This window comes from Cervus canadensis, chromosome 8 (assembly GCF_019320065.1).
Source record: "Cervus canadensis isolate Bull #8, Minnesota chromosome 8, ASM1932006v1, whole genome shotgun sequence".
Lineage (NCBI taxonomy): Eukaryota > Metazoa > Chordata > Mammalia > Artiodactyla > Cervidae > Cervus > Cervus canadensis.
In genome coordinates this window covers 68,594,289-68,618,240 of record NC_057393.1, presented here as the reverse complement: position 1 = coordinate 68,618,240, position 23,952 = coordinate 68,594,289, and the positions used below count along the sequence as shown (strand labels likewise).

General features: G+C 38.2%; 1 protein-coding gene and 1 non-coding gene across 3 annotated transcripts in view; both read left to right on the top strand.

Moving 5' to 3' along the window:
• The window catches only part of TET1 (tet methylcytosine dioxygenase 1), a 133,682-nt gene that overhangs the window by 19,220 nt on the left and 90,510 nt on the right, over window positions 1-23,952 (top strand). The window lies entirely within an intron of this gene.
• On the top strand, window positions 17,140-17,273 carry LOC122446920. The gene has a single exon (XR_006271062.1). It is a non-coding gene; the product is annotated as a small nucleolar RNA SNORA36 family (small nucleolar RNA).

Sequence of the window (23,952 nt, the reverse complement as noted above, 5' to 3'; positions counted from 1 at the left end):
TATATTCAGTAGATTATGCTTCTTTATTATCATTACTTATTCTGATGCTCAAATTTCCCCAAATTTGGCCAGGGAGCACCTTCAACTATGGTTTGAATAATTATTTTCTGTCACAAATGTTCCAAGGTTTTCTATTTCCCATCCTGCCCCTGATGAAATGACAGGTAGCCAAGAAAACTTGGTTCTTTTTGGTAGAGAATTGTAATTAGAAACCAAGATCTTGGTGACAGAAATTATTGCTGTTACTGAAATGTCAGTGGTGTGTTCAAAATTTAGACAATGCCTTTGTTGAATTAGTTTTATGGAATTAATGTTTCTTTCTCTCACACACAACACCCTCACCCTTCAACGTGGTTATATTGTTCATATGAGATACAATTTTAATTAATTTATTTCTGTTCATATCTTACTTCAAAGTTTCCCTATATTAGATGATATTCACATATCATTTCTTGCTTCACATACCATACGTATCATCACTTGCTCTCTCTTGCTTCCCCCTTTCCCCAAAATATCACCTTTTTCCAGACAAAGCTGATTCTGAAGATGTATTGTGTTGTCCTAATACTGAACTCACACCCTGATAGACCTACTCATCCAACAGTGCATGGGGACGCAGAGAAGAAAACAGGGAACACTTCTCTGAGGGAAGGTCATTCTAACAGAGCAGGGAACAGTTGTACACTCTTGTCTATGGTCTCCTTTTCCTAATATTATGTTTATGAGACTCATCAATAGTCTCGCTTATAGTTATTCATCCCCATTGTAGTGTTGCTTTCCATTGTATGTATATATCACAATACAGAAATTCTATTGTTAATATCATGAATTAACAATATCTATTCTGTTGTTTTGTCATACTGTCATATTGCCTATCCATTCTGTTGTTAATGGGCAGTAGAATGTTACAGCACAGAACCAAACAGGAGAACAAGCATTGTAGTGCTACCATGGACCTTTTTATGAAAGTCTTTTGGTGAATATATGCATGCATTCTATTGCCTATATTCCTAGGAGTGGAATTGCTTTGTCATAAAATATGCGTATGTTTAACTTTCATCGATACTACCAAATTGCTGTGGTTAAGACTCTTTACAGTAATGTATGAGAGTTCCACTTGCTCCCTATCCAACAGTTGGTTATTTTCTGTCTTATTTTGTTTTAATAATTTCATTGGCTGTATAGTGGCATCACTACACTGCATTTCCTTGATGACTAATGAAATCGAGCTCTATTTTTTTTTTTTTTTTTTTTTTGCCTTTCTGTGCAGTTTGCAGGACCTTAGTTCCCTGACCCTAACCCTTGCAGTGGAAACATGGAGTCTTAACCACTGGAACACCAGGAAAGTCCTACTTTTATTCACTTTTAAATTGGCTTTTTACTACTAATTCATTAGTTTATTATATTTTGTTGAAACAAATTCTTTGTTGAATAAATAATTGCAGATATCTTGATCTATTTTATGACAATGTTTCACTTAATTGTGCTTCTTAGTTTTTGGCCACACTTCAAGACTTGCAGGATCTTAGTTCCCCAACCAGGGATCCAGCCCAGGCCTGGCAGTCAAAGCCCAGAGTCTTAACCATTGGACCACAAGGGAACTCCCTGTGCTTTTTAATGAACAGAATTCTTTTTTTTTTCTCTAAAAACTACTTATATATTTGGTTGCACCATGTCTTAGTTGCAGCATGTAGGTTCTAGCTCCCTGTTGTTCTAGCTCCCAGTCGCTCAGTCGTGTCCAACTCTTTGCAACCCCATGGACTACAGCATGCCAGGCTTCCCTGTCCTTCACCATCTCCTGGAGCGTGCTCAAACTCATGTCCATTGAGTCGGTGACGCCATTCTCATCCTCTGTCTTCTCCTTCTCCTCCTGCCTTCAAACTTTCCCAGCATCAGGGTTTTTTCTAATGAGTCGGTTCTTTGCATCAAGTGGCCAAAGTATTGGAGCTTCCATTTCAGCATCAGGACTTCCAATGAATATTTAAGATTGATATCCGTTAGGATTGACTAGTTTGATCTGCTTGCTAGTTCCCTGACCGGGGATCAAACCTGGGCCCCCTGCACTCAGAGCTTGGAGTCTTAGCCACTGGACCACCAGGGAAGTCCCGAATGAACAGAAACTCTTATCTTTAATGTAGTCCAGTTTACCTCTCTTCTTTATGGTAACTTTTAAATAACTTTTTATTTCTTGTTTAAGCAAATATTGTCTATTTTCTGCAAATTCCAAAGACATAAAGTTGTTCTCTTTTGTTTTCTTCTTTAAAAGCTACTTTTAAAAACCATTCATTCAAAAAAAAAAATAAAATAAAAACCATTCATTCATAGCTGTATGAAGATATGGAATTGACTTTTGCATATTGTGTGAGAGATAGGAGTCAAGATTCATTCTTCTTCATCTGGGTGTCTACTAGACCAGCACCATTACTGAAATGCCTGTACTTTCCCCACTACGGCATCAACTTTGTCACAAATCAGGTGACTGATTAGTTCTGAATCTGTTTATAGACTCTTTTCATTGGCCTTTTTTTCTATCTTTGTATCTAAACTTGCATCATTATTAGGCTTTACTGCTAGTCTTGCTGACTGGTAATATGAGTCCTTTAGTATTGTTTTGTCAATATTTATTTAGGCTATTTTGTTGTTGTTCTTTTATGACTCTTTTTTCTTTTTTGGGGACTGGGCATGCTTGGCTTGTCGGATCTTAATTCCCAGATCAGAAATCCAACCCACCCTTGGCAGTGAAAGTTCAGAGTTCTAATCACTGGACCACCTGGGAATACCCAAATTTTTGAATCCACTTGTAAATTTCCACCAAAAGCCATGCTGAAATTTTTATTGTGTTTGTGTTGAATCTATATATCAGTTTGGAGAGACTGATATTTTTTACAATATTGAATCTTCCAGTTCATGACCATAGTATATTTATGTCTTACTTTATTTCAATATTTTATAGTTTCTAATATAGAGCTATTTAATTTGTTTTATTTTTAAGCATTCAATACCAGACTTTTGATACTTTACATGCTTATCAGTGATTGAAGCCCAGTTACTTTGATAACTAAGAATATTGTTAAGCAAATATATTTCATATGTTTGTTCCTCACATCAGAATTATTTTACTTATTATTGAAGGTTGGAGTGAAAGAGAAAATACATTTATAGTTTTTAAATCTTAGTATCTTTATTAGTGCTTATATGAAATAAATATGCATTTTAAAAACAGAATTATTTTTCTTCTAAAATATACTTAGCCCCAAAGATATATGCCAGTTCTCAAGACATTAACTAATAATGTCTGGGAGAAATAAAAGCAATTTTGATTTATTTTTTTTATCAGAAATTGCATTTTTGCCTCACAATAATTTATCTTAATTGTACAACAAGATGACTAGATAGTCTTCCCAGTGATATCTTTGGCCAAGAGATAAAGTGTTATTCTTCTACCTAATTTTGTTCAGCTTACTATTCTCCATATTAAGAAATACAGATAATTAAAACCACTAACTTTGTAACTCAGTTACCTAGGAATTTGCCCTTGGCTAGGTATTCCTTATATGTATTTGTGATTTAGCATATTGACACATATGCATTATTCTATTTATTGAATAGTGAAAGAAGTTTACAAGTAGCAGGGGTGCTTTTTAGTATCAAACCTTTATTGTTCAGTTGCTAAGTTGTGTCTGAAGCTTTGTGATTCCATGGACTGCAGCATGCCAGGCTTCTCTGTCCTTAGCTGTCTTCTGGAGTTTGCTCAAATTCATGTCTGTTGAGTTGGTGATGTTATCTTAACTTTTGTTGCCCTCTTCTCCTCCTATCCTCAGTTTTTCCCAGTATCAGGGTCTTTTCCAATGAGTCTGCTCTTCCCATCAGGTTGCCAAAGTACTGGATCTTCAACTTCAGCATCAGTCCTTCCAGTGACTATTCAGGGTTGATGTCCTTTAGCGCTGACCGATTTGATCTTGCTGTCCAAGGGACTCTCAAGAGTCTTCTCTAGCACCACAATTTGAAAGCATTAATTCTTCTGTGCTCAGCCTTCTTTACGGTCCAGCTCTCATATCCATATGTGACTACTGGAAAAACCATAGCTTTGACTATACGAACCTTTGTTGGCAAAGTAATGTCTCTGCTTTTTAATATGCTGTCTAGGTTGGTCATAACTTTTCTTCTAAGGAGCAAGCAACTTTTAATTTCATGGCTGCAGTTACCATCCACAGTGATTTTGGAGCCCAAGAAAAGAAAATCTGTCATTATTTGCCAAATCCATCTATTTGCCATGACATGATGGGACTGGATGCCGTGATCTTCATTTTTTGAATGTTGAATTTTAAGCCAGCTTTTTCACTCTCCTTTTTCATTTTCATCAAGAGGCTCTTTAGTTCTTCACTTTCTGCCATAAGGATGGTGTCATCTGCGTATCTGAGGTTATTGATATTTCTCCTGGCAATCTTGATTCCAGCTTGTGCTTCATTCAGCCAGCATTTTGCATGATGTACTCTGCATAGAAGTTAAATAAGCAGGGTGACAATATACAGCCTTGACGTACTCCTTTCCCAACTTTGTACCAGTCCATGGTTCCATGTCTGGTTCTACCCATTGCTTCTTGACCCGCATACAGGTTTCTCAGGAGATAGGTAAGGTGGTCTTCTATTACCATCTCTTTAAGAATTTTAAATAGTTTGTTGTGATCCACACAGTCAAAGGCTTTAGTGTAGTCAATGAAGCAGAGATAGATATTTTTCTGGAATTCACTTGCTTTCTCTTTGATCCAGTGGATGCTGGCAATTTAATCTCTGGTTCTCTGCCTTTTCTAAATCCAGCTTGAACATCTGGAAGTTCTCAGTTCACATACTGCTGAAACCTAGCTTGAAGGATTTTGAGCATTACCTTCCTAGCATGTGAAATGAGCACATTTGTATGGTAGTTTGAACATTCTTTGGCATTGCCTTTTTTGGGGATTGGAATGAAAACTGATCTTTTAATTTCATGAATTGAATAATTGAATGACTACACACTTTGTGAATTGGTTGCCAAGGTGAAATAGTCTCAGTACTTATTCCAGTTTTTTTGGTGTGGTTTTGTGTGTGTGTTTGTGTGTGTGCATGGTTGTTGTTTTTTTTTTCCACACCAGGCAGCTTGTGGGATCTTAGTTCCCAGACCAGGGGTTGAACCCTGGCTACCATGGTGAAAGCTCTATGTTCTAACCACTGGACTGCCAGGAAATTCCCTACTCCAGTTAATATCGATTCTCCCCCCCCAAATATTAAAGGGTTATTATATGCTTGGTTAGATTAATAGCTACTAGATAACACCATAAATGTGCTATTTGTTACCATGCTACCTTCTTAGCTAATAGAAAGTACACCCGGAAAAATAGCAATACCTATAGAGGTTGTATTTGCAAAGCTAAAAGTTAATAGTAGTATATGATACAAATTGAACAAGTAACTGTTCACTATCGAGGGGATAGTGTGCTAACAGTCTGGTTCTGGAGATGTCTCTTCGGAATTGGTTGACATACTTGTTTAATTTTATTTTATCCATGTTAGTGGGAGTGGAGTGGGACAGGCCTCTCCTGGCCACTGCTTCTCTTACTGTTTTCAAACAGCCGGATTTCATTTTGGCATGTGTTATATATGGCATATGGAACAAATTTTTGCTACCAAGTTTTGCAATTGAGGGCAGATGTTATATGTCCTTAAATATGCCTTTAAGGGATCTCTTTGGATCACTGGTGAGTCTTCAGTAGCATACCTCACCACAGAGCTGACCATAGGGAAAAGAGCCTTTGGTGTCTAGGAACCTTGCATGTTGAGAATACGTGTATATACACACAAACTATATCACTCTGTTGTACACCAGCAACTAACACTACATTGTATATTAAGTATACGTCAATTTAAAAAATAAAGCATGTCAACAAAACCACGCTGATCTTGACTGATTCTGATCAGTGTATGCTAATTTCTGGAATCTTGTCAATATGGTTCAAAACTTACCTTGCCATTTTGTGTAGACCATCTTATCCACAAAAAAAAAATGTGAAACTGACTTAACCCCTTCATCTAATATCCATATTATCCAAGTTATCACTTACTAGTGAGCGTTGTAGTTTGGTACGTTTGTTTTGCTATAGATCCTATCTCCCCAGCTCTTTCTGGTCAGCTTCTTGATTTTTTTTTTTTTTTTAATTCCAGAGTAGTGTTTCAAGAGTTGATTGTTTCAAAGCTTCAGAAGTCATTCTCTTTATGAAGTAGGCTGTCATTGTGATAGCATAATGAATGTGGCACAAGTAAACAGGAATCACATATTTTTGCATTGTGTGTGTGTGTGTGCTAAGTCGCTTCAGTCATGTCCAACTCTTCACAACCCCATGAATTGTAGCCTGCCAGGCTCCTCTGTCCACGGATTCTCCAGGCAAGAATACTGGAGTGGATTGCTCTGTGCTCCTCCACGGGATCTTCCTGACGCAGGGATTGAACTAGCATCTCTTATATCTCCTGTATTGGCAGATGGGTTCTTTACCACTAAGTGACACCTGGGAATCAAATATTTTTGCATTAATTTCATATTAAAATAAAACACAGCTAACAAATGAATCAAATTAATCTAAGCAATTCAAATCATTACCTTGATAATGAGACTAGGTGCTCAAGTCATGATTATCCAGAAAGTCTATGCTGATTAGCATCAGCTCATGTCTGCAACAAGAGTAAGCAACAAGAGAAATCTTGTTCTTTTCTGATTTATTTATGTCCCATTAATACTGATTGAACCCAGATCTCCCACATTGCTGGCGGTTTCTTTACCAGCTGAGCCGCAAGGGAAGCCCAAGAGTACTGGAGTGTGTAGCCCATCCCTTCTCCAGGGGGTCTTCCTGACCCAGGAATCAAACTGGGATCTCCTGCATTACAGGAGGATTTTTTACCAGCTTAGCTACCAGGGAAGCTTTAAAAAGAAGGGGATTGTGAGAAAGCAATGATTAGAGGTGAGATGTTTACTTCTAAAGCCAAAGCCCAGGCTAGGGAAGGTGCCAGCACATAATAGGTGCTCAACAAATGTTTGTTGAACAAATTCAATGAATGAATGAAATCTCATAAAAAATGTAAGATTCAGCCTATGTCACATATTAGTGTCTCTTAAAAAAAAAAGTGCTCTGTAAACCATCATATTCCATATGTACTTAATATATCATCTTAGCAACTACTACTCCAAAATATTTTGGGGTTTATCCTATATATGTCATTTTCAAGTACCAAAGATATTAGGATCATGGCATATCTATAATAGAAATTTAAGAAGAAAACTTCAGAAAAACATTTTTAGGAAGGTAAACAGTGCTTTAAAAATATGTTTTAAAAAAGCAGCTGCTTGTTTTGTTTAAAATTACAGCCATGTCCATTTGCAGTTTGAGTTATATCAAGATGCTAAGTTTAGACAACTCAGAATTCTAAAGGAAAAAAGACCATGAAAAATCAAAATTATGCTTTTTTAATTGTAAATGGAGTTTCAGAAAACAATTCTAGAAGGGTACACACCTACCAAACCAAATGTTGGAACCATTTACCTCTGAGGACTGGATTTTTTGGATGTAGTAGGGATGTATTAAAAAATATGTGGCTTTAAATTTTTGACTAAATTTTTCTAAAATGGTTTGAGTTGCTACATAAAGAACTTATGTTTTATTTAAAAAGTAATAAAACATACTAAATCAAAGTGATGCAATTTGCATTTAGAAAGTTTAGACGAGGCTGTCCAGTGGTTAGAACTAATGCTTTCACTGTGGAGCGTGCAGCTTCAATCCCTGGTTCTGGGAACTAAGATCCTGCAGACCATGCAGCAAGAAAGAAAGAAAAAAGAAACAAATATGGAAAGATAAACTTTAATTCTATTATCTAGAGGCAACCCCTATGAGTATATAGTATTTTTTCTACATTTGAAAAATACCATTGTTTTAAAATTTTTTCTTTTTGTTTCACTAGAAAGGAAAGATGATGCACAGTTTGAAATGTTAAAGGTATACAAATTGCTTTGTTACAATAAAGCTAAATCTGTGCACACACACAGAAAAAATAAATAACATCGTTAAAGTTGATTGGGGCAAAATTTTTTCTCCTTTTTATTTTTACTTGGTATATCATCAGCATTTCCCTTGTAAGTAAAAATCTGTAAAGGTTTTAAAAATATGTGTATATTATTCTTTTGGGATAATGAATATAACCCACTAAATCATTTTTCATTACTGGATGAATTCCTTTATATTTAGTGAACTTTTTTATCTGTATAAATCTTGGTTCCTGTTTCAAATTGTGTTCTTTACACTGGAATCTACTAGTCCTTTACATCAAGCTAGAAGTATTAGTGTAACTGAAATTTTGGTATTTTGCTAATGATTTATGATTTATTATTGCCTAAATAGGGAAGCCTACTGGGGCTTCCCCAGTGGCTCAGATGGTAAAGAATCTGCTTGCAATGTGGGAGACCCGGGTTCAATCCCTGAGTTGGGAAGATCCCCTGGAGAAGGAAATGGCAACCCACTCCAGTATTCTTGCCTGATGAATCCCAAGGACAGACGAGCCTGGCAAGCTAAAGTCCATGAGGTGGCAAAGAGTCTGACACAACTCAGCGACTAACATACACACACAACAGTTTCTTAAACCTTTATCATCTTTGGAAACCTGAAATTTGTAGTACAGGTTTTTTGTTTGTTTGTTTTTGGAAAATCGGGTCAATTTCCTTCTCAAAAAATGAGAAACTAAAGTTTGTTACATTCTTTTTGGTAAACACATCTTCATGTCCTCTCAAAGATGGAGCTTGAGCCAGCATTTCAGCATACCTCTTAACTAATGACTGGATACTGGCCAGATCAGATTAGGTACTTGGTGTATTTTTAGCTACTATGGAAAAAAACAGAATTTTAACATTTATTATTATATTAGTGCTTTAGTCCTGCTAAACTTTCCACATGTTTTTGGTTGCTAGACAAGAATTCCTAAGACTAATTTGATCCTAATTTCAATGATCCCAACACTTGTCTTTCATATAATGTTTCAAAAATGATAAAGTTAGAACTACAGCAGAGGTTTTTAATCCGGATGGACTTCAGTGCTCGGTGATTCCATCCCCTCAAAATTATATGCTTTCTATGCGTTTTCCTGGAAAGATGATCTTTAACTTTCATTAGATTTCACAGAAATGTAAATCATGTTTCCTACCCCCCAAAATAAAAACAAGTAAGAGAATCACACTAATCTTTTCAGGCTTGGAAAGAATAACATTGACCCCTGCTACTATGATTAAATTATACTAAGAGTTCTGATGTTCCTCCATTGTGAAAATGGATCTATTTGTAACATTGTCATAGTCAGACCCCTGAAGCAGGGATGTCCTGAGGAGCAGAGCTGAGGTCTACAAAGGGTCTAGAAGAGTCCCTGCAACCTATGTATGCTTAAATGTGGTGGTGATTGTTTTATCCTTGTGGAGATTTGCCTATTCATTTCATTACTTTCACCCATTTCTCTCTTGCTATTTGACTCAGGTTTTTTAGAGGAAAGTAGCTAGAGTCTGCAGAAGTAGCCAGTACATGCCATTTCACAGGATCTGCAAATGCATTTTTCCTGCTAGAGGATTAAGATGCATTATGAATGAATTGATTTCACCATTCCCATGTGATATGGAGTTATAGTTGTGGTTTCCGGCGAGACAATGATGCCACAGTTATTTTCTTGTCCTTGTATAATGAAAGGGTTTTGGTGTTTCTGCTGTATTCTAGACATTCACACTACACAGCTTATTTTCATATCATATTTCATATGGAACACCATTTTGTGGTGAGTTTTCTGTTAAAGTGCAAGAGTAGGATCAAGGCAGGAGGAAGTAGGAGGTTAAGACAGTGGAAGCCCACAGCTGATTCAAGTCATGGAATTTTTTTTATTTTTTATTTTTATTTTTATTTTTTTAGTTCTACCACTTTATTGCTACCAGCCCATCTCCCTCCACCCTCGTGCTCAGGGTGGAGCACATGCTCAGTCATGTAACCCCATGGACTGCAGCCCGCCAGGCTCCTCTGTCCATGGGCTTTTCCAGGCAAGAATACTGGAGTGGGTTGCCATTTCCTTCTCCATGTCATGGACTTTTTTTTTTAATTGAAGTTTAGTTGCTTTGGGAGAAGGATATGGCAACCCACTCCAGTACTCTTGCCTGGGAAATCCCATGTATGGAGGAGCCTGGTAGGCTACAGTCCATAGGGTCGAAGAGTCGGACGCGACTGAGCGACTTCAGTTTCACTTTAGTTGCTTTGCATTGCTATGTCAATTTCTGCTGTGTAGCAAAGTAATCGGCCATATGTAAACATATATCTGCTCTTTATCGAATTTCCTTCCCATATAGGTCACCACAGAGCATTGAATAGAGTTCCCTGTGACACACAGTAGGTTCTCATTACTTATCTGTTTTATACACAGTAGTGCATATATATCAGTCCGAATCTCTCAATTCACTGCCGCCCCCCCAACTCCTTTCCCCCACTTGGTGTCTATATGTTTTTCTCTATGTCTGTGTCTTTATTTCTGTTTTGCGAATAAGATCTTCTATACCATTTTTCTAGTTTCCACATATATATGTGACTATGTATTTGTTTTTCTCTTTCTGACTTACTGCATTCTGTGTGACCCTCTCTGGGTCCACCCACATGACACCATTTTGTTCCTTTTTATAGTTGAGTAATATTCCCTTATACATATGTACCACATCTTCTTTACCTCTTCCTTATATTGATGGACAGTTAGGTTGCTTCCGTGCAAGCCATGACTTTTGGAGGGAGCTCATCCAGTTTAGGTTTAGAGAGAAAAGTGTGTGTGTGTTTGTGTGTGTGTTAGTTTCCCTCTGTTCTTGACAGAATAAGTAACTTGTTTAGGAGTTGCTACAGAATTGCAGGGAGATTTTTCTACTAAGCAAGGTAAAATTAAATTACATTCTTTATTCACCTAATTTCATTTTCTAGGGACATTTCTGGTGTTTTATACATATATTTAAATATATATTATATTTATATAATATTTTGTATTTTTTATCTATTTTTGGCCACACAACTTTCAAGATCTTAGTTCCCCAATCAGAGATTGAACCCATGCCCTCTGCCATGAACTTTGGTGTCCTAACCACTGGACCACCAAGGAATTCCTGGTCTTTAGTATGTTTACAAGATTGTGCAACCATTACCACAATCTATTTCTTTTTTTTTTTTTCCATTTATTTTTATTATTTGGGGGTTAATTACTTTACAATATTGTAGTGGTTTTTGCCATACATTGACATGGATCAGCCATGGATTTACATGTGTTCCGCATCCTGATCCCCCCTCCCCACAATCTATTTCTTGAATGTGTTCATCACCCCAAAAAACAAACCCAGTATAATTAAGCAGTAACTCTGCATTCTTCCCTCTGTCAGCTCCTGGCAGCCACTAATCTGCTTTTTGTCTTTATGAATTTGTCTATTCTGGGTATTTCATATAAATGGAATCATACAATATTTTGTCTTTTGTATCTGGCTTCTTTCACTTTAGCCTAATGTTTTCAAGTTTTGTCCTTGTCATTGCATTTATCAGTACTTTCATGGCTGAATATTTTTTCTTTGCATGAATAAGCCACATTTTGTATAAACATTCATCAGTTGATGGACTTCTGGGTTGTTTCTACTTTTTAGCTGTTATGAATAATGCATTTATGAACAAATGTGTACAGGTTTTTGTGTGAACATATTTTTCACACAAAAATATGTGTGGAAAGGCTAGGGAAATCTCTGAGTTGAAGAGTCTAGGGATCTCTCTGGAGCTGTGTATATTCTGAGGAGTGTAACTGCTGGGTCCTATGGCAACTTTTTGTTGCCGAACTGTTTTCCAAAGCAACCATGTCATTTTAGATTCAACTAGCAGTGTATGAGGGTTCTAATTTCTCCACATCCTCATCAAAGCTAGTTATCTGACTTTTTTGTTATTGTCTTCCTAGTGGGTGTAAAGTGATACTCCAGGATGGTTTTGGTTTGCATTTCTCTCATTAATGGTGTCCAGCATCCTTTCCTGTGTTTATTGACCACTTGTGTATCTTTGGAGAAGTGTCTATTTCAAGTCTGTCCATTTGGGCTGCTACAACAAAATACTGCAGCCTGGGTGGCTTATAACAATAGAAATTTATTGCTCATAGTTCTGGGGAAGGCCCATTTCCTGGTTTATAACTGGTGCATTTTCACTGTGTCCTCACATTGTGGAAGAGACTAGGGATCTCTCTTGAGCTTCTTTTAGAATGCGCTAATCTCATTCAATTTAACTGGTATAACTTAAGTATCTTCCAAAGGCCCAACTTTTGAATTCATTACATTAGGCATTAGGATTAAAACAAATTAATTTGGGGGGGGGTCACAAAAATTATGTGGTGCTTGTCATTTGATATGCACTGAGCAAATGTTGGTTGAATTGAATGATATCAGTCATGGCTGTGAAACTGTTGTGTAGTAAACATTGACATCTAAAGGGGTTAATAACAACTATTATGTATTGAATACATACTAAGTGCCTGGAGCTGTATTAAGAATTGAAATTCTCATTGTCTCATTTCATCTTTACAATAGTCCTATGAAATGTACATTCTTCCCCCAATGTATAAAATAAGACGATGAGGCTTAGATAGGCCAAGTAACTTGTCTAAGACTACACAGTTGATCTTGGATTAGAGCCCTTGGCTCATATGCTAAGGGCTCATTTTAACCACCGTGTCCTTGAGCTAGGGCAACAATCTAAACGTGAAGAACCTGGAGGTACAGAGAAGTGGAACCAAAATGTGGGCTGGTTGAAGATAGCCATGCTAAGCTTATTGCTGCTATCTTAGACTTGTGAAACTTTGAAAGAGATGTTCTATAAGAATCTTATAGGATCATTTTAACAAGGAGCTACCGTATAGCACAGGGAATTATATTCAATATCATGTAATAGTCTATAATAGAAAAGAAAAAATATATATAAAAAACTGAATCACTTTGATATATATCAGAAACTAGCACAACATTGTAAGTCGACTATACTTCAATAAAAATTTTAACAGAAGAATTTTATAAGCTCATTTTACAAAAATATAATTTTTTGACAGGAATCAAATATTTAAACTCTTTGAGTTTGCCAATCCCACTGCTTCTGTATTTTAATTTCAAGGTTACAGTCTTTTTAACCATCTTTCTAGCTCTTTTTTTTTCCATTTTTAGTTTCTACTTAAGAAACTTTTATCACTCCCTGGACCTCATTCCTTTCTAAATCATAGTCTGGTAATTAATTCTACACTAGCATGGTAATTTTTCACTCTTCTATGCCTCCATGCAAATGTTTTTATATTTTGTGTATTTTTTCTTTGTCTTAAGCAGTTGTTCCAAATTACCAATTCTGTTACAACTGGAAGTGACAGTTTCACATTCTCTTCCCCACTCCCCACCACCCCAGCACAGAATCTTAGTGTCCTGAGTAGGGATTGGTCCCAGGCCACGGCAGTGAAAATGTGCCAAATCCCAACCACTTGACCACCAGGGGACTCCCTCATTTTCTTTTAAACTAATAAATGTAAGATTAGGTTATATATCCGCATGCCCTAATTCTATCAGAAATCTTGTTAGTATTAGGCTTATCTGGGAGAGGTTCCAATGTCCTGAAATAGTTTGCTTGAATATCTCCATTTTTATATTAAATGAGTTTTTATTGCTCAATACCTTGTTTATTTGTACTTGTTTTCTTAATTAATGACAGACATTGTTCTCTGTTGCTGCAGTGGAACACCTGGAAGTCAGCTGCCATACCACAAGCTTTTTCAAAGCCATTATAGCATTTAACCCTAATGTCAGTTTTGTCCCTCATGGGGACAAAGTCTATGGGAGTCTTAACTTGCTCAAGGTCACAGTTAATAAGCATCATTGGGATCTGGATCCCACCAGAGGATGAGATGGTTAGATAGCATCACTGAGTCAATGACATGCATTTGAGCAAACTCTGGGAGATGGTGAAGGACAGGGGAGTCCTTGGGGTCACAAACAGTTGGACACAACTGAGCAACCAAACAACAACAGGGACATACTGATCTTGTATAATATCATATTTTAACAATATGTGTTAAATATACTATATTTAAAAAATGTTTTATTATTGTATTTTATTATGTTATATAAAATAAATTATATTTTATGTGTAATATAACATCTTAAGGTGAACAGGGGGCCTGGAGGAAAGAATACTTTTGTTTCAAAAAAAATCTAAATAATTTCTTTCATCACACGCATAGCTACTATTAGGGAATTGTTAGGTATACTGGTCATCCCCCCCGACCAAGTCACTAAGGCTTCATTATGATTATTAGCAAAAGTAGCCCTATAAAAATATGGGTATATATTTCATAAAGTTAGAAACAATCACAGCATTGGTGAATGCAGTTTGACTTACTCTCAAGTGATGTGCATGAAAGAATTGTTGTTATGAGCAAGGAAAATATCAATTCACAGCTTATAAATATCTAGTAAAAACATCAAGGACCATTTATTTTAAACAACAAGAGCTACTGTGCCTTTTGAATAATATTTTGAAATCAGGTAAATTAAACAGATTTGGGAGAGATTGCATTTTCTCAACTGGTCATTAAGAGTATCTATGGAAACGCCATTATAATCAGTTAGGTTAAAACATTCCTGATAATCATAGGCAAGTTTTTCATTTAAACTTGCAGAGTTAACACAGGTAGAAGTTTATGCTCCATACCTGTTATCTAATGTGCACTATAGTGAAAAATAACCTTTTTTTTTCCTGTTACGACAAATATGTCTCCTTCTGATCCCACAAGGTATTCCTAAAGGGCTTTACATTGCAAAAGCTCAAAAGGATCCCCTCAGATAGTGAAATGGTACTCGCAAGTTAGAAGAAATGTCTCTATTAAGAATATTGAGAATCATTTATTTTAAACAAGAACTGATGTGCCCAATTAATAAGTATTTGGCTATCAGTCAAACAAACTTCAGAAAAAGATTAATTTTAGGCATTCTATAATTGTAGATATTATGGGCTCCATGGAAAGTTTTCTGTGTTTTCTCTCTACCTGAGTTAAGTTCAATGGAAAAGTTATTCATTGAGTCGGAGATTCCACAGGTGTTAAGCAGTGCCTCTAATATAGTTGGTGTTCTCTGTTCTATTTCTGGAATGAACAAAGGAAAGACTTCCCTTTCTCCAACCATCAGAAGCATCTGTCTAGTACAACCGGTTACCCAGCTGAAAGAGAGACATTTCCAGGTAGACAAATCTTTCTTCTCCACATATTGTGTAGGACTCTAGTCAATTAGCTAAAAGACTAAAGACATTAACTCTTCTGGAGTAACTGACCCCATCTCAACAAAAACCTACATACACTTATTTTCAAAATATTGCTTTTCTTTGATTAGGAGAACTTAGTTATATGTGGGAATTTTAAACAGGTAAAATACAAGGGTTTCAGATCTGGGGTAAACCAGTCGTTTCTTATGCATGCTCAGTCATTCAGTTGTGTCCACCTCTTTGTAACCCCTTGAACTATAGCCCATCAGGGTCCTCTATCCACAGAATTTTCCAGGCAAATACAGGAGTGGGTTGCCACTTCCTCCTCCAGGGATCTTCCCAACCTAGGGCTTGAACCCATGTCTCCTGAATTGACAGGGGTATTCTTTATCACTGAGCCACCTGAGAAACCCTTAGTTCTCTTGAAAAGGTAGCTATTTGTGATGAACGACTTAACAGGAGTATCATGGTTGGCTTTTGAAGGGACCAATAATGGAAAGTTGAAGGTTGAAATAGAAACATTTCAAACCTGAATGGTATAGAATTAAAGGTTGATCATATCTCTTCATATGCATGCTTAATGACCAGCCAAAGATGAAGAAGCTCTAAACAGTCAGCAAAATCAAGACTGGGAGGCTCAGATCAGGAACTCCTTATTGCAAAATTCAGACTTAAATTGAAGAACATAGGGAAAACTACTAGGCCATTCAGGTATGACCTAAATCAAATCCCTTAACGATTATACAGTAGAAGTGACAAATAGATTCAAGGGATTTAGATCTGATAAACAGAGTGCCCAAAGAACTTTGGATGGAGGTTCGTATCATTGTACAGGAGAGTCGGACACGACTGAGCGACTGAACGACATCAATGCCCAAGTAGTAGTGTGTCTGTTTACATACATTTCTCCCCATAAAGTGAGTGTCAATAGCCACAGTGCTCCCAGTGTCCTTGAACATGTTACCTTCATCTGGGGCACACACCTTTCTTCTCTCCTTCTATGTTTAACCAACTTCTAACCTATCCTTTGGTCTCAGTGGAAATAAATGTCACTTCCTCTGGGGAGACTTCTCTAGTCTTGTATAGCTTTCTGGGCTCATATCCATTCTGTGAAAGTGAAAGTTGGTTGTTTTTGCTCTTGTCCTCTATTAGCTTGGTCGTGTCCGACTGTCTCTTTTGCAACCCCATGGACTGTAGCCTACCAGGATCCTCAGTCCATGGGATTTTCCAGGCAAGAATACTGGAGTGGGTTGCCATTTCCTTCTCCACGGGATCTTCCCGACCCAGGGATCAAACCTGGGTCTCCCACATTGTAGGCAGACGCTTTACCATCTGAGCTACCACGGAAGCCCCCATCTCCATTCTATATTACTTCTATCTCCATACTCTACTACTTTATAATTATCTGTTTAGGTCTCTCCTGAGATGGTACATTCTGAGGGGTTGGAGGGCAAGCCCAGAACATATCTACATATTGAGAGTGCCCAACAGCTGTTTTAAAAACAACACTATTCTTTTAAGGATTTTTGGTTATTAAATAGGGGAATTTCATTGTAAAAACATGAATTAACAAATGATCTTGATTTTCCTAAATTTAGGAGACACCTAGGTCTGACTTTTTAAAAAACAAGTTGTATGTGCATAAATGCTTTGGGCTTCTCAGTGAAACAAAATATTTTTAAGATTTTGCTGTTAGATCAAAAACTGAGGGTATAATGCTCTCTAGAGTCAACTTTCAGCTTTCTTGCATGATGTAGAGAAGGAGCCCAAACGTACAGAACTTCCTTTAAAAACAAAGAAACAAAAAAGATTTCCAGAGTGTTGAGTTCAGTTCAGGGCAGCTTCCCTGTTCTGTTAATTAAACTTTGGGATATTGAAACACAGGCTAAGAGGAATGAGTGGATGGAAAGCATTACTCTATTCATATACCACCTGGCCTAAGATACACTGCAAAAAACAAATAAATAAATGATATTAATTATAAAATATAGGACAGACTAGCAATAATAAGAAGGAAACTTCAACATATCATTCACAAAGGGGGAAATTTTTTTCTAAATCACAGCATCCTTTGTGATTTGCTTTTGACAAAAAAAGAATATGACAAAAAAAAGATGATGTTATTGGATTTCTCTGTTCAAATTATGGATCTATACTGTAATAAAGGGAGTAGGATTGTCAGTTTTAAGTTAGTATGAAGAATTGATGAGAAGAAATTGGGGCGAGGTGATATTTCAGCCCCATTTAGTCTCGGGCATTATAGTTCACCTCATTGTCAACTGCGCTCGCTTGGCAACTGCAGAAGATCATTTTTTGTTCACTTGTTCCTTAGTTCTAGCTATTGAAGAGCAGTTATTTTTACCAGCACTAAGCAGGACTGCTAGAGAGAATGGGGTTGGATATTAGGCAGACCTGGCCCCTTAGAGAAGAAAAGGGCTACTGTAGATAAAGCATCAGAGAAGGAACTGGGGGAGGAAGGCACAGAGAAAGACTGTGCCAGGAGACTGACTCAGTAATCCAGGAAGATCTCCAGTGTTAGCTGTTCAGGTTCTTATAGCACACATGAAATAAAATCAAACTGATTTTAAGATCTCCATTATAATTGTTAAAGTATGAGCTGCTCTTTTTTTATTCTTGTTGGTTGAAAATTTACAGAAGATGGTACTTGGAATATCTTACCAAGGTTTCGCTGCAAAAGCCATGAGTCTCCAACAGTACATAAGAAAAGAAATATAAAATGATTTCATGGGAGATGAGACAATGGCTTATATTAGAAGGATTTTGTGCTGCAGAGGTGTCAATGTTGAGGAATAGTGAATAACTCTTGAGATTAATTTAGAAGACTCCTCCTATGCAGTATTTGTATGTCTAGTTTCTTATGGGTACAGAATTGCTTATGTTTAGAAATAGAAGTAGGATTTTGAAATTATTCATAGATTTATCTCTGAGGGCACAGAATACATTTTTAAAAAGTACATCTGATGTAATGTTAATTTAAAATACTAATTAAAAATTTTTTTAATTATTTAATTTATTTGTTTGGCTACCCTGGGTCTTCATTGCTGCATGGGCTTTTCTCTACTTGCCATGCACAGGCTTCTCATTGAAGAGACTTCTGTTGTGGAGCAGGAGCTCTAGGGCACAGGGGCTTCAGTACTTGCAGCACCCGGGCTCTGGAGCACAAGCTCAGTTGTTGTGGCACATGGGCTTGGGTGCTCCGTGGCATGTGGGATCCTCCCGGACTAGGGATTGAGCCCATGTCTCCTGCATTGGTGGGAGGATTCTTTACCACTGAGGCTACCAGGGAAGCCCCTAAAATACTTTCTTGAGCTGCTGTTCTATGCTAGAAATGATGCATGTGAGGGTTCTTTTTTTAAAAAATAGTTTATTTAAATATTTATTATTTTAAAAATAGTTTATTTAGAGTATTGGTTTCAGGTGTACAACATAATGATTCAATATTCTTGTCCTGAAGGGTATGGTTTTGAAGACAGTTCCTTTAAGGTTATTTTGAGATATTTATAAAGGTCTACTGTTGAGTACTGAAAATGAGAAGTTATAGAGAGAGCTGTGTAAGATGGTTAGATTCAGGCTCAAGTTCTAACTTGCTATGTAACCTGAGTTAGGTAATTTCACTTCTCTGGGTCTCACCTCTTAGATTTATCTATGACCTAAATTTTCTCTGATTTTGTTTACTTATTTATTTGGCTGTGCTGAGTCCTAGTTGCTGTACATGTGGTCTTCACTGAGGCGCGTATGGAGGCTTTTAGTTGTGGTGTGTAGGCTTAGTTCCCCCCTGGCATGTGGGAACCTGTGTCCCCTGCATTGCAAGGCAGATTCTTTTTTTTTGTTTTTTTTCCATTTATTTTTATTAGTTGGAGGCTAATTACTTTACAATATTGTAGTGGTTTTTGTCATACATTGACATGAATCAGCCGTGGATTTACATGTGTTCCCCATCCCGATCCCCCCTCCTGCCTCCCTCTCCATCCCATCCCTCTAGGTCTTCCCAGTGCACCAGCCCTGAGCACTTGTCTCATGCATCCAACCTGGGCTGGTGATCTGTTTCACCCTTGATAGTATACTTGTTTCAATGCTATTCTCTCAGAACATCCCACCCTCGCCTTCTCCCACAGAATCGAAAAGTCTGTTCTGTACATCTGTGTCTCTTTTTCTGTTTTGCATATAGGGTTATTGTTACCATCTTTCTAAATTCCATATATATGTGTTAGTATACTGTAATGGTGTTATCTTTCTGGCTTACTTCACTCTGTATAATGGGCTCCAGTTTCATCCATCTCATTAGAACTGATTCAAATGAATTCTTTTTAATGGCTGAGTAATATTCCATGGTGTATATGTACCACAGCTTCCTTATCCATTCATCTGCTGATGGGCATCTAGGTTGCTTCCATGTCCTGGCTATTATAAACAGTGCTGCGATGAACATTGGGGTGCACGTGTCTCTTTCAGATCTGGTTTCCTCAGTGTGTATGCCCAGCAGTGGGATTGCTGGGTCATATGGCAGTTCTATTTCCAGTTTTTTAAGGAATCTCCACACTGTTCTCCATAGTGGCTGTACTAGTTTGCATTCCCACCAAGAGTGTAAGAGGGTTCCCTTTTCTCCACACCCTCTGCAGCACTTATTCCTTGTAGACTTTTGGATAGCAGCCATTCTGACTGGTGTGTAATGGTACCTCATTGAAGATTTGATTTGCATTTCTCTGATAATGAGTGATGTTGAGCATCTTTTCATGTGTTTGTTAGCCTGCAAGGCAGATTCTTAACCACTGGACCACCGTGAACGTCCCTGTTATTCTTTTTTTATCCCTGTAATCATGTGATTTTTGGAGGGGTGGGGGACAGGGGTTTAAATATTTATTATTTGGCTGCTCCGGGTCTCAGTTGCAGCATACAGGATCTAGTTCCCAGACCAGAGATTGAATCCAGGTACCCAGCATTGAGAGCACAGAGTTTTTTCCACTGGACCACAAGGGAAGTCCCAATTATGTGATTTTTTAAAGAGAAAAGAGATAGAACTATTTTGTAATATTTGAAAGAACTTAGTACACTTGAGTTAATTACAAAATTAAATATCAACTCATGCAATGAGTTCCTTGTGGTTAGGATTAGGTTGAAATAAACAAATAGGCTTAAGTAACAAAAATAAGTTCTGAGTAAGTAGGACTACAACATCATGTTTCTTAGTTTCTAAATTTATCATTCAATAAAATCTAGTTGTATGCATTTTGCTCTGAATAATAAGAGAGTGGAAATGGCTCTCTTGACCGCCACTTTCTCGGCTAATAATTTCTGATTATTTTCTCCATCAAATCTCACTATCACCTAAGCCTTGAGCTGAGACAGATAAATTGCTAAGTGTAGGATTTAGAATAGATGGTCACAACCAATAGAGGCTACCAATGTATTCTGTATTCAAACAAGTACAGATTTTCATGGTGTAGTATCAGTTGGATATTTGGAGTTAATGCTAGCTGTGATCACTTCCATTAACTCTCATTAGCTGGGACGAACTTTGGCTTTATTTATTAATTCATTTTACAGAACACTGCACATAGACCTTTGATGTTTGTTTTGCTTAGGTTACCAAGTGCAATATTATGCAGTTTCATGAGTATCCCATACAGTGAAAACGCCTGCCCATGGGGCTTTAAAAAAAAATGAACTTCTCACCAGTATGGATATTTAGTAGGCCTAACACCATGATCCTGATTTTATTTTATTTTGAGGCAAACATAATGGATCACACAGGTAATGAAATTATTTAAAATATATAATTATGGGAATTTCCTGGTAATACAGTGGTTAGGACTCTGTTTTCACTGCCCAGGTTCAATCCCTGGTCAGGGAACTAAGATCCCATAAGCCATATGGTAAGGGGGAAAAAAAAAAAAAATATATATATATATATATATATATCTTAATATATCATGGCCACTTTACTAAACAGTGAGCAATCAACCTGGGAAAATGTTCATGCTTTTAAAATTTTTTATCCAGGTATTCATAGGGAGAGACATAATCTTTAATTGAAATGGAAAACACTTTAAGAAATGTAGGGCTATCCTTGCATGTATTGTTGATGGGAGTGTAACATGGCAAAACAAACAAACAAACCAAAAAAGTGGCTTGGCTGCAGAAAATGGTTTGGTATTTCCTCACCCAAAAATTAATCAAAATTTTCATATGATCCACTATTTCTACTCCTAGGTATATACTCAAAAAAATTGAGAGCAGGGACTCAGACAGACACTTGCATACCCATTGTTATTCACAACAGAACAAATATTGCTTGATACTACTTATATGAGGTACCTAGAGCAGGCAAATGTATAGAGACAAAGTAGAACAGAAAGTTAACAGAAGTTAGGGAGTGGGGAGTAACTTTATATGTACAGAGTGTCTGCTTGGGATGATGAAAAAGTTCTGGAAATGGAAAGTGGTGATACTTGCATAATATTGTGAATATACTTAATGCTACTAAATTATACACTTTAAAATGGTAAAAATGTAAATTTTTTTGTTTTCTATATTTTACCACACACACACAAGCCTCCAAAGAGAAAGAAACAGGGCTAAAAGGTTTTGCACCCATTTTCAAATCCTGTTGTATTTGGTCCTGTTTTTGACCCGTTTCATGTTTGCTTCATTCCCCACAGAGAGCTTTTTAGTGTGGGCTCAGTGTGCTTGAAGTTGCCGTGGTGAACGTGGTTAGGTTACAATCCACTGGTTTTGCTTGCTTCTTACATTTGTTAAAATTTTTTGAGGGTGGATGGGTGGAGGAGAGGTAGTTTAGAGCGGGAAAACAATGCATGTTGGATTTCCCATTCCAACAAGAAAAGCGTGCTTTTGTGGCAAACCGAAAGGCTAGGAATCAAGGGTGATGAAATACAGGCTTTCCGGCCCTCACTCTGTTCCTGATTTCTGGTTGTGGGAATCTGTTCTGAATCCAACTGCAAGTGGAAAACCCATCTTTGGCTGAGCAGCCAGAGAGGCCCTCCTGCCAATCCCCCAAATGTGCTGCTGAGACTTTGGCCCTGTGAGGATGGGGCTGACGCTGTCTTCCCAAGATCTGTGCAGCTGTCAAGGTAGCTGTGATGGCCCTGTGAGTGGCCTCTGCACCGAATTTTGGCAGTGACCTTGAGACCTGCCAGCTCCAACAGCTGTCCTGGTTCTTTGTCTATTGCCGTTATTACTGGTCCAGGGGGCTGAAGGGAGGGGCTAGCCTCCTCTGGCTCTGTCATTCCCAGAGTCTGGCAAGTTCCAACCGCAGTGCCTTGCCCTCCCAGTGCCTGCCACCCACTGGGCATGGGAGGTGGGGGGCGTCCAGGTGTGCTGCGTGTGGGTGGCTGCTTGTTCACCTCTGGCTCAGCTCCCAGCCCCTGGGAACCAAGTGGCCGTGTCTGATCATCAGCCCGTGCACAGACAGGCTCCACGTGGGGACCTGCTTGGCAGCTTTGCGGAGAGATGCTCGGTGACAGTTGAAGATCTTGGAAGGTAGAGGAGCCAAAGGTGCTTCTTATGTCCCAAAAGTATGATTCCACTTTCTGGAAGCGACAAATTTCTTGGGGGAAATGAAGGTCATCAGAAACGTCCAGAGCAAGAGAGAGAAAGCTTTTTGAAATCGCCAGCCACTCAGAGTGGCAAGTGTATTCTGAAAACTCCTCCCCCTTTCCTTGTCCTCATCCTGTCCTTTTCCTTTTAAGCGGCTTTATTATTCTTTTTTAATCTGCCTTTGTCATTGGACATTTATTGACAGAAATCAAATTGCTGTGTTTCTGGGCAAAGCGCCGGCTGCAGAGAGGTGTGGTTCCCGAGGAATGAGACACGCAGCCCAACAGCTGAGCCTACGGTGTCCTCACATAACCTCCCTGCCTTAAATATCGCCAATATTTAGCCTTGCCTTATAAAGTAAAAATGCACAATACCTTCCAGAGTTTCAGCAAGCCCAAATGCCCCCCTCGGCTCAGTTATATCTCCTGTATGTTGGAGGCAGGGCCGTGCACCCCCCCACACCCCAACCCCCCCGCGCAGACCTGCCCTCGGAGCCGCCAAGAGGTTACTAATCAGGGAGACTCCGCCATCGATCCGATGGTGGAGACCTGGGGGATTTGTGTGCATTGTTTTTGCTGAAGCCTCCTGTGATTTCGGCGCGACCAGATCCTCTGCAGCGAACTCCATGTCGCAGCTTGTGGCTGCCTGTGTCCTGTGGTGAGAGCGGAGCCGCACAGGAGATCCTTTGTCTAGGAAGGCTAGGCAGAGAAGATCACTTTGGAGTTGCTAAGCTCTGCATTGCCATTGGCTGCACTCTTTGTGGGGCTGTTTTTGCAAAAGGCATGCCCAGCACGTCTACAGTGCTGGCAGGCCAGGGCTGCCTTTAAACACCATGATAATAATACCAAAAAGCAGTTTGCAGAACTGTTCCACTGTAGAGGCTTCCTCTGCAGAAGCAAGCAAGATGGCTACCTCGTGGGCTTCGCTGTGAAGAATGCAGAGGCTAATTAAGACAGACTTTAAGGGGAAAAAAGGGTATTTCCCTACTTCATCTTTATGCAAGGCTTTTTTTTCAGTGACTTTTAAAGTATACATTTTACATAAGCTCT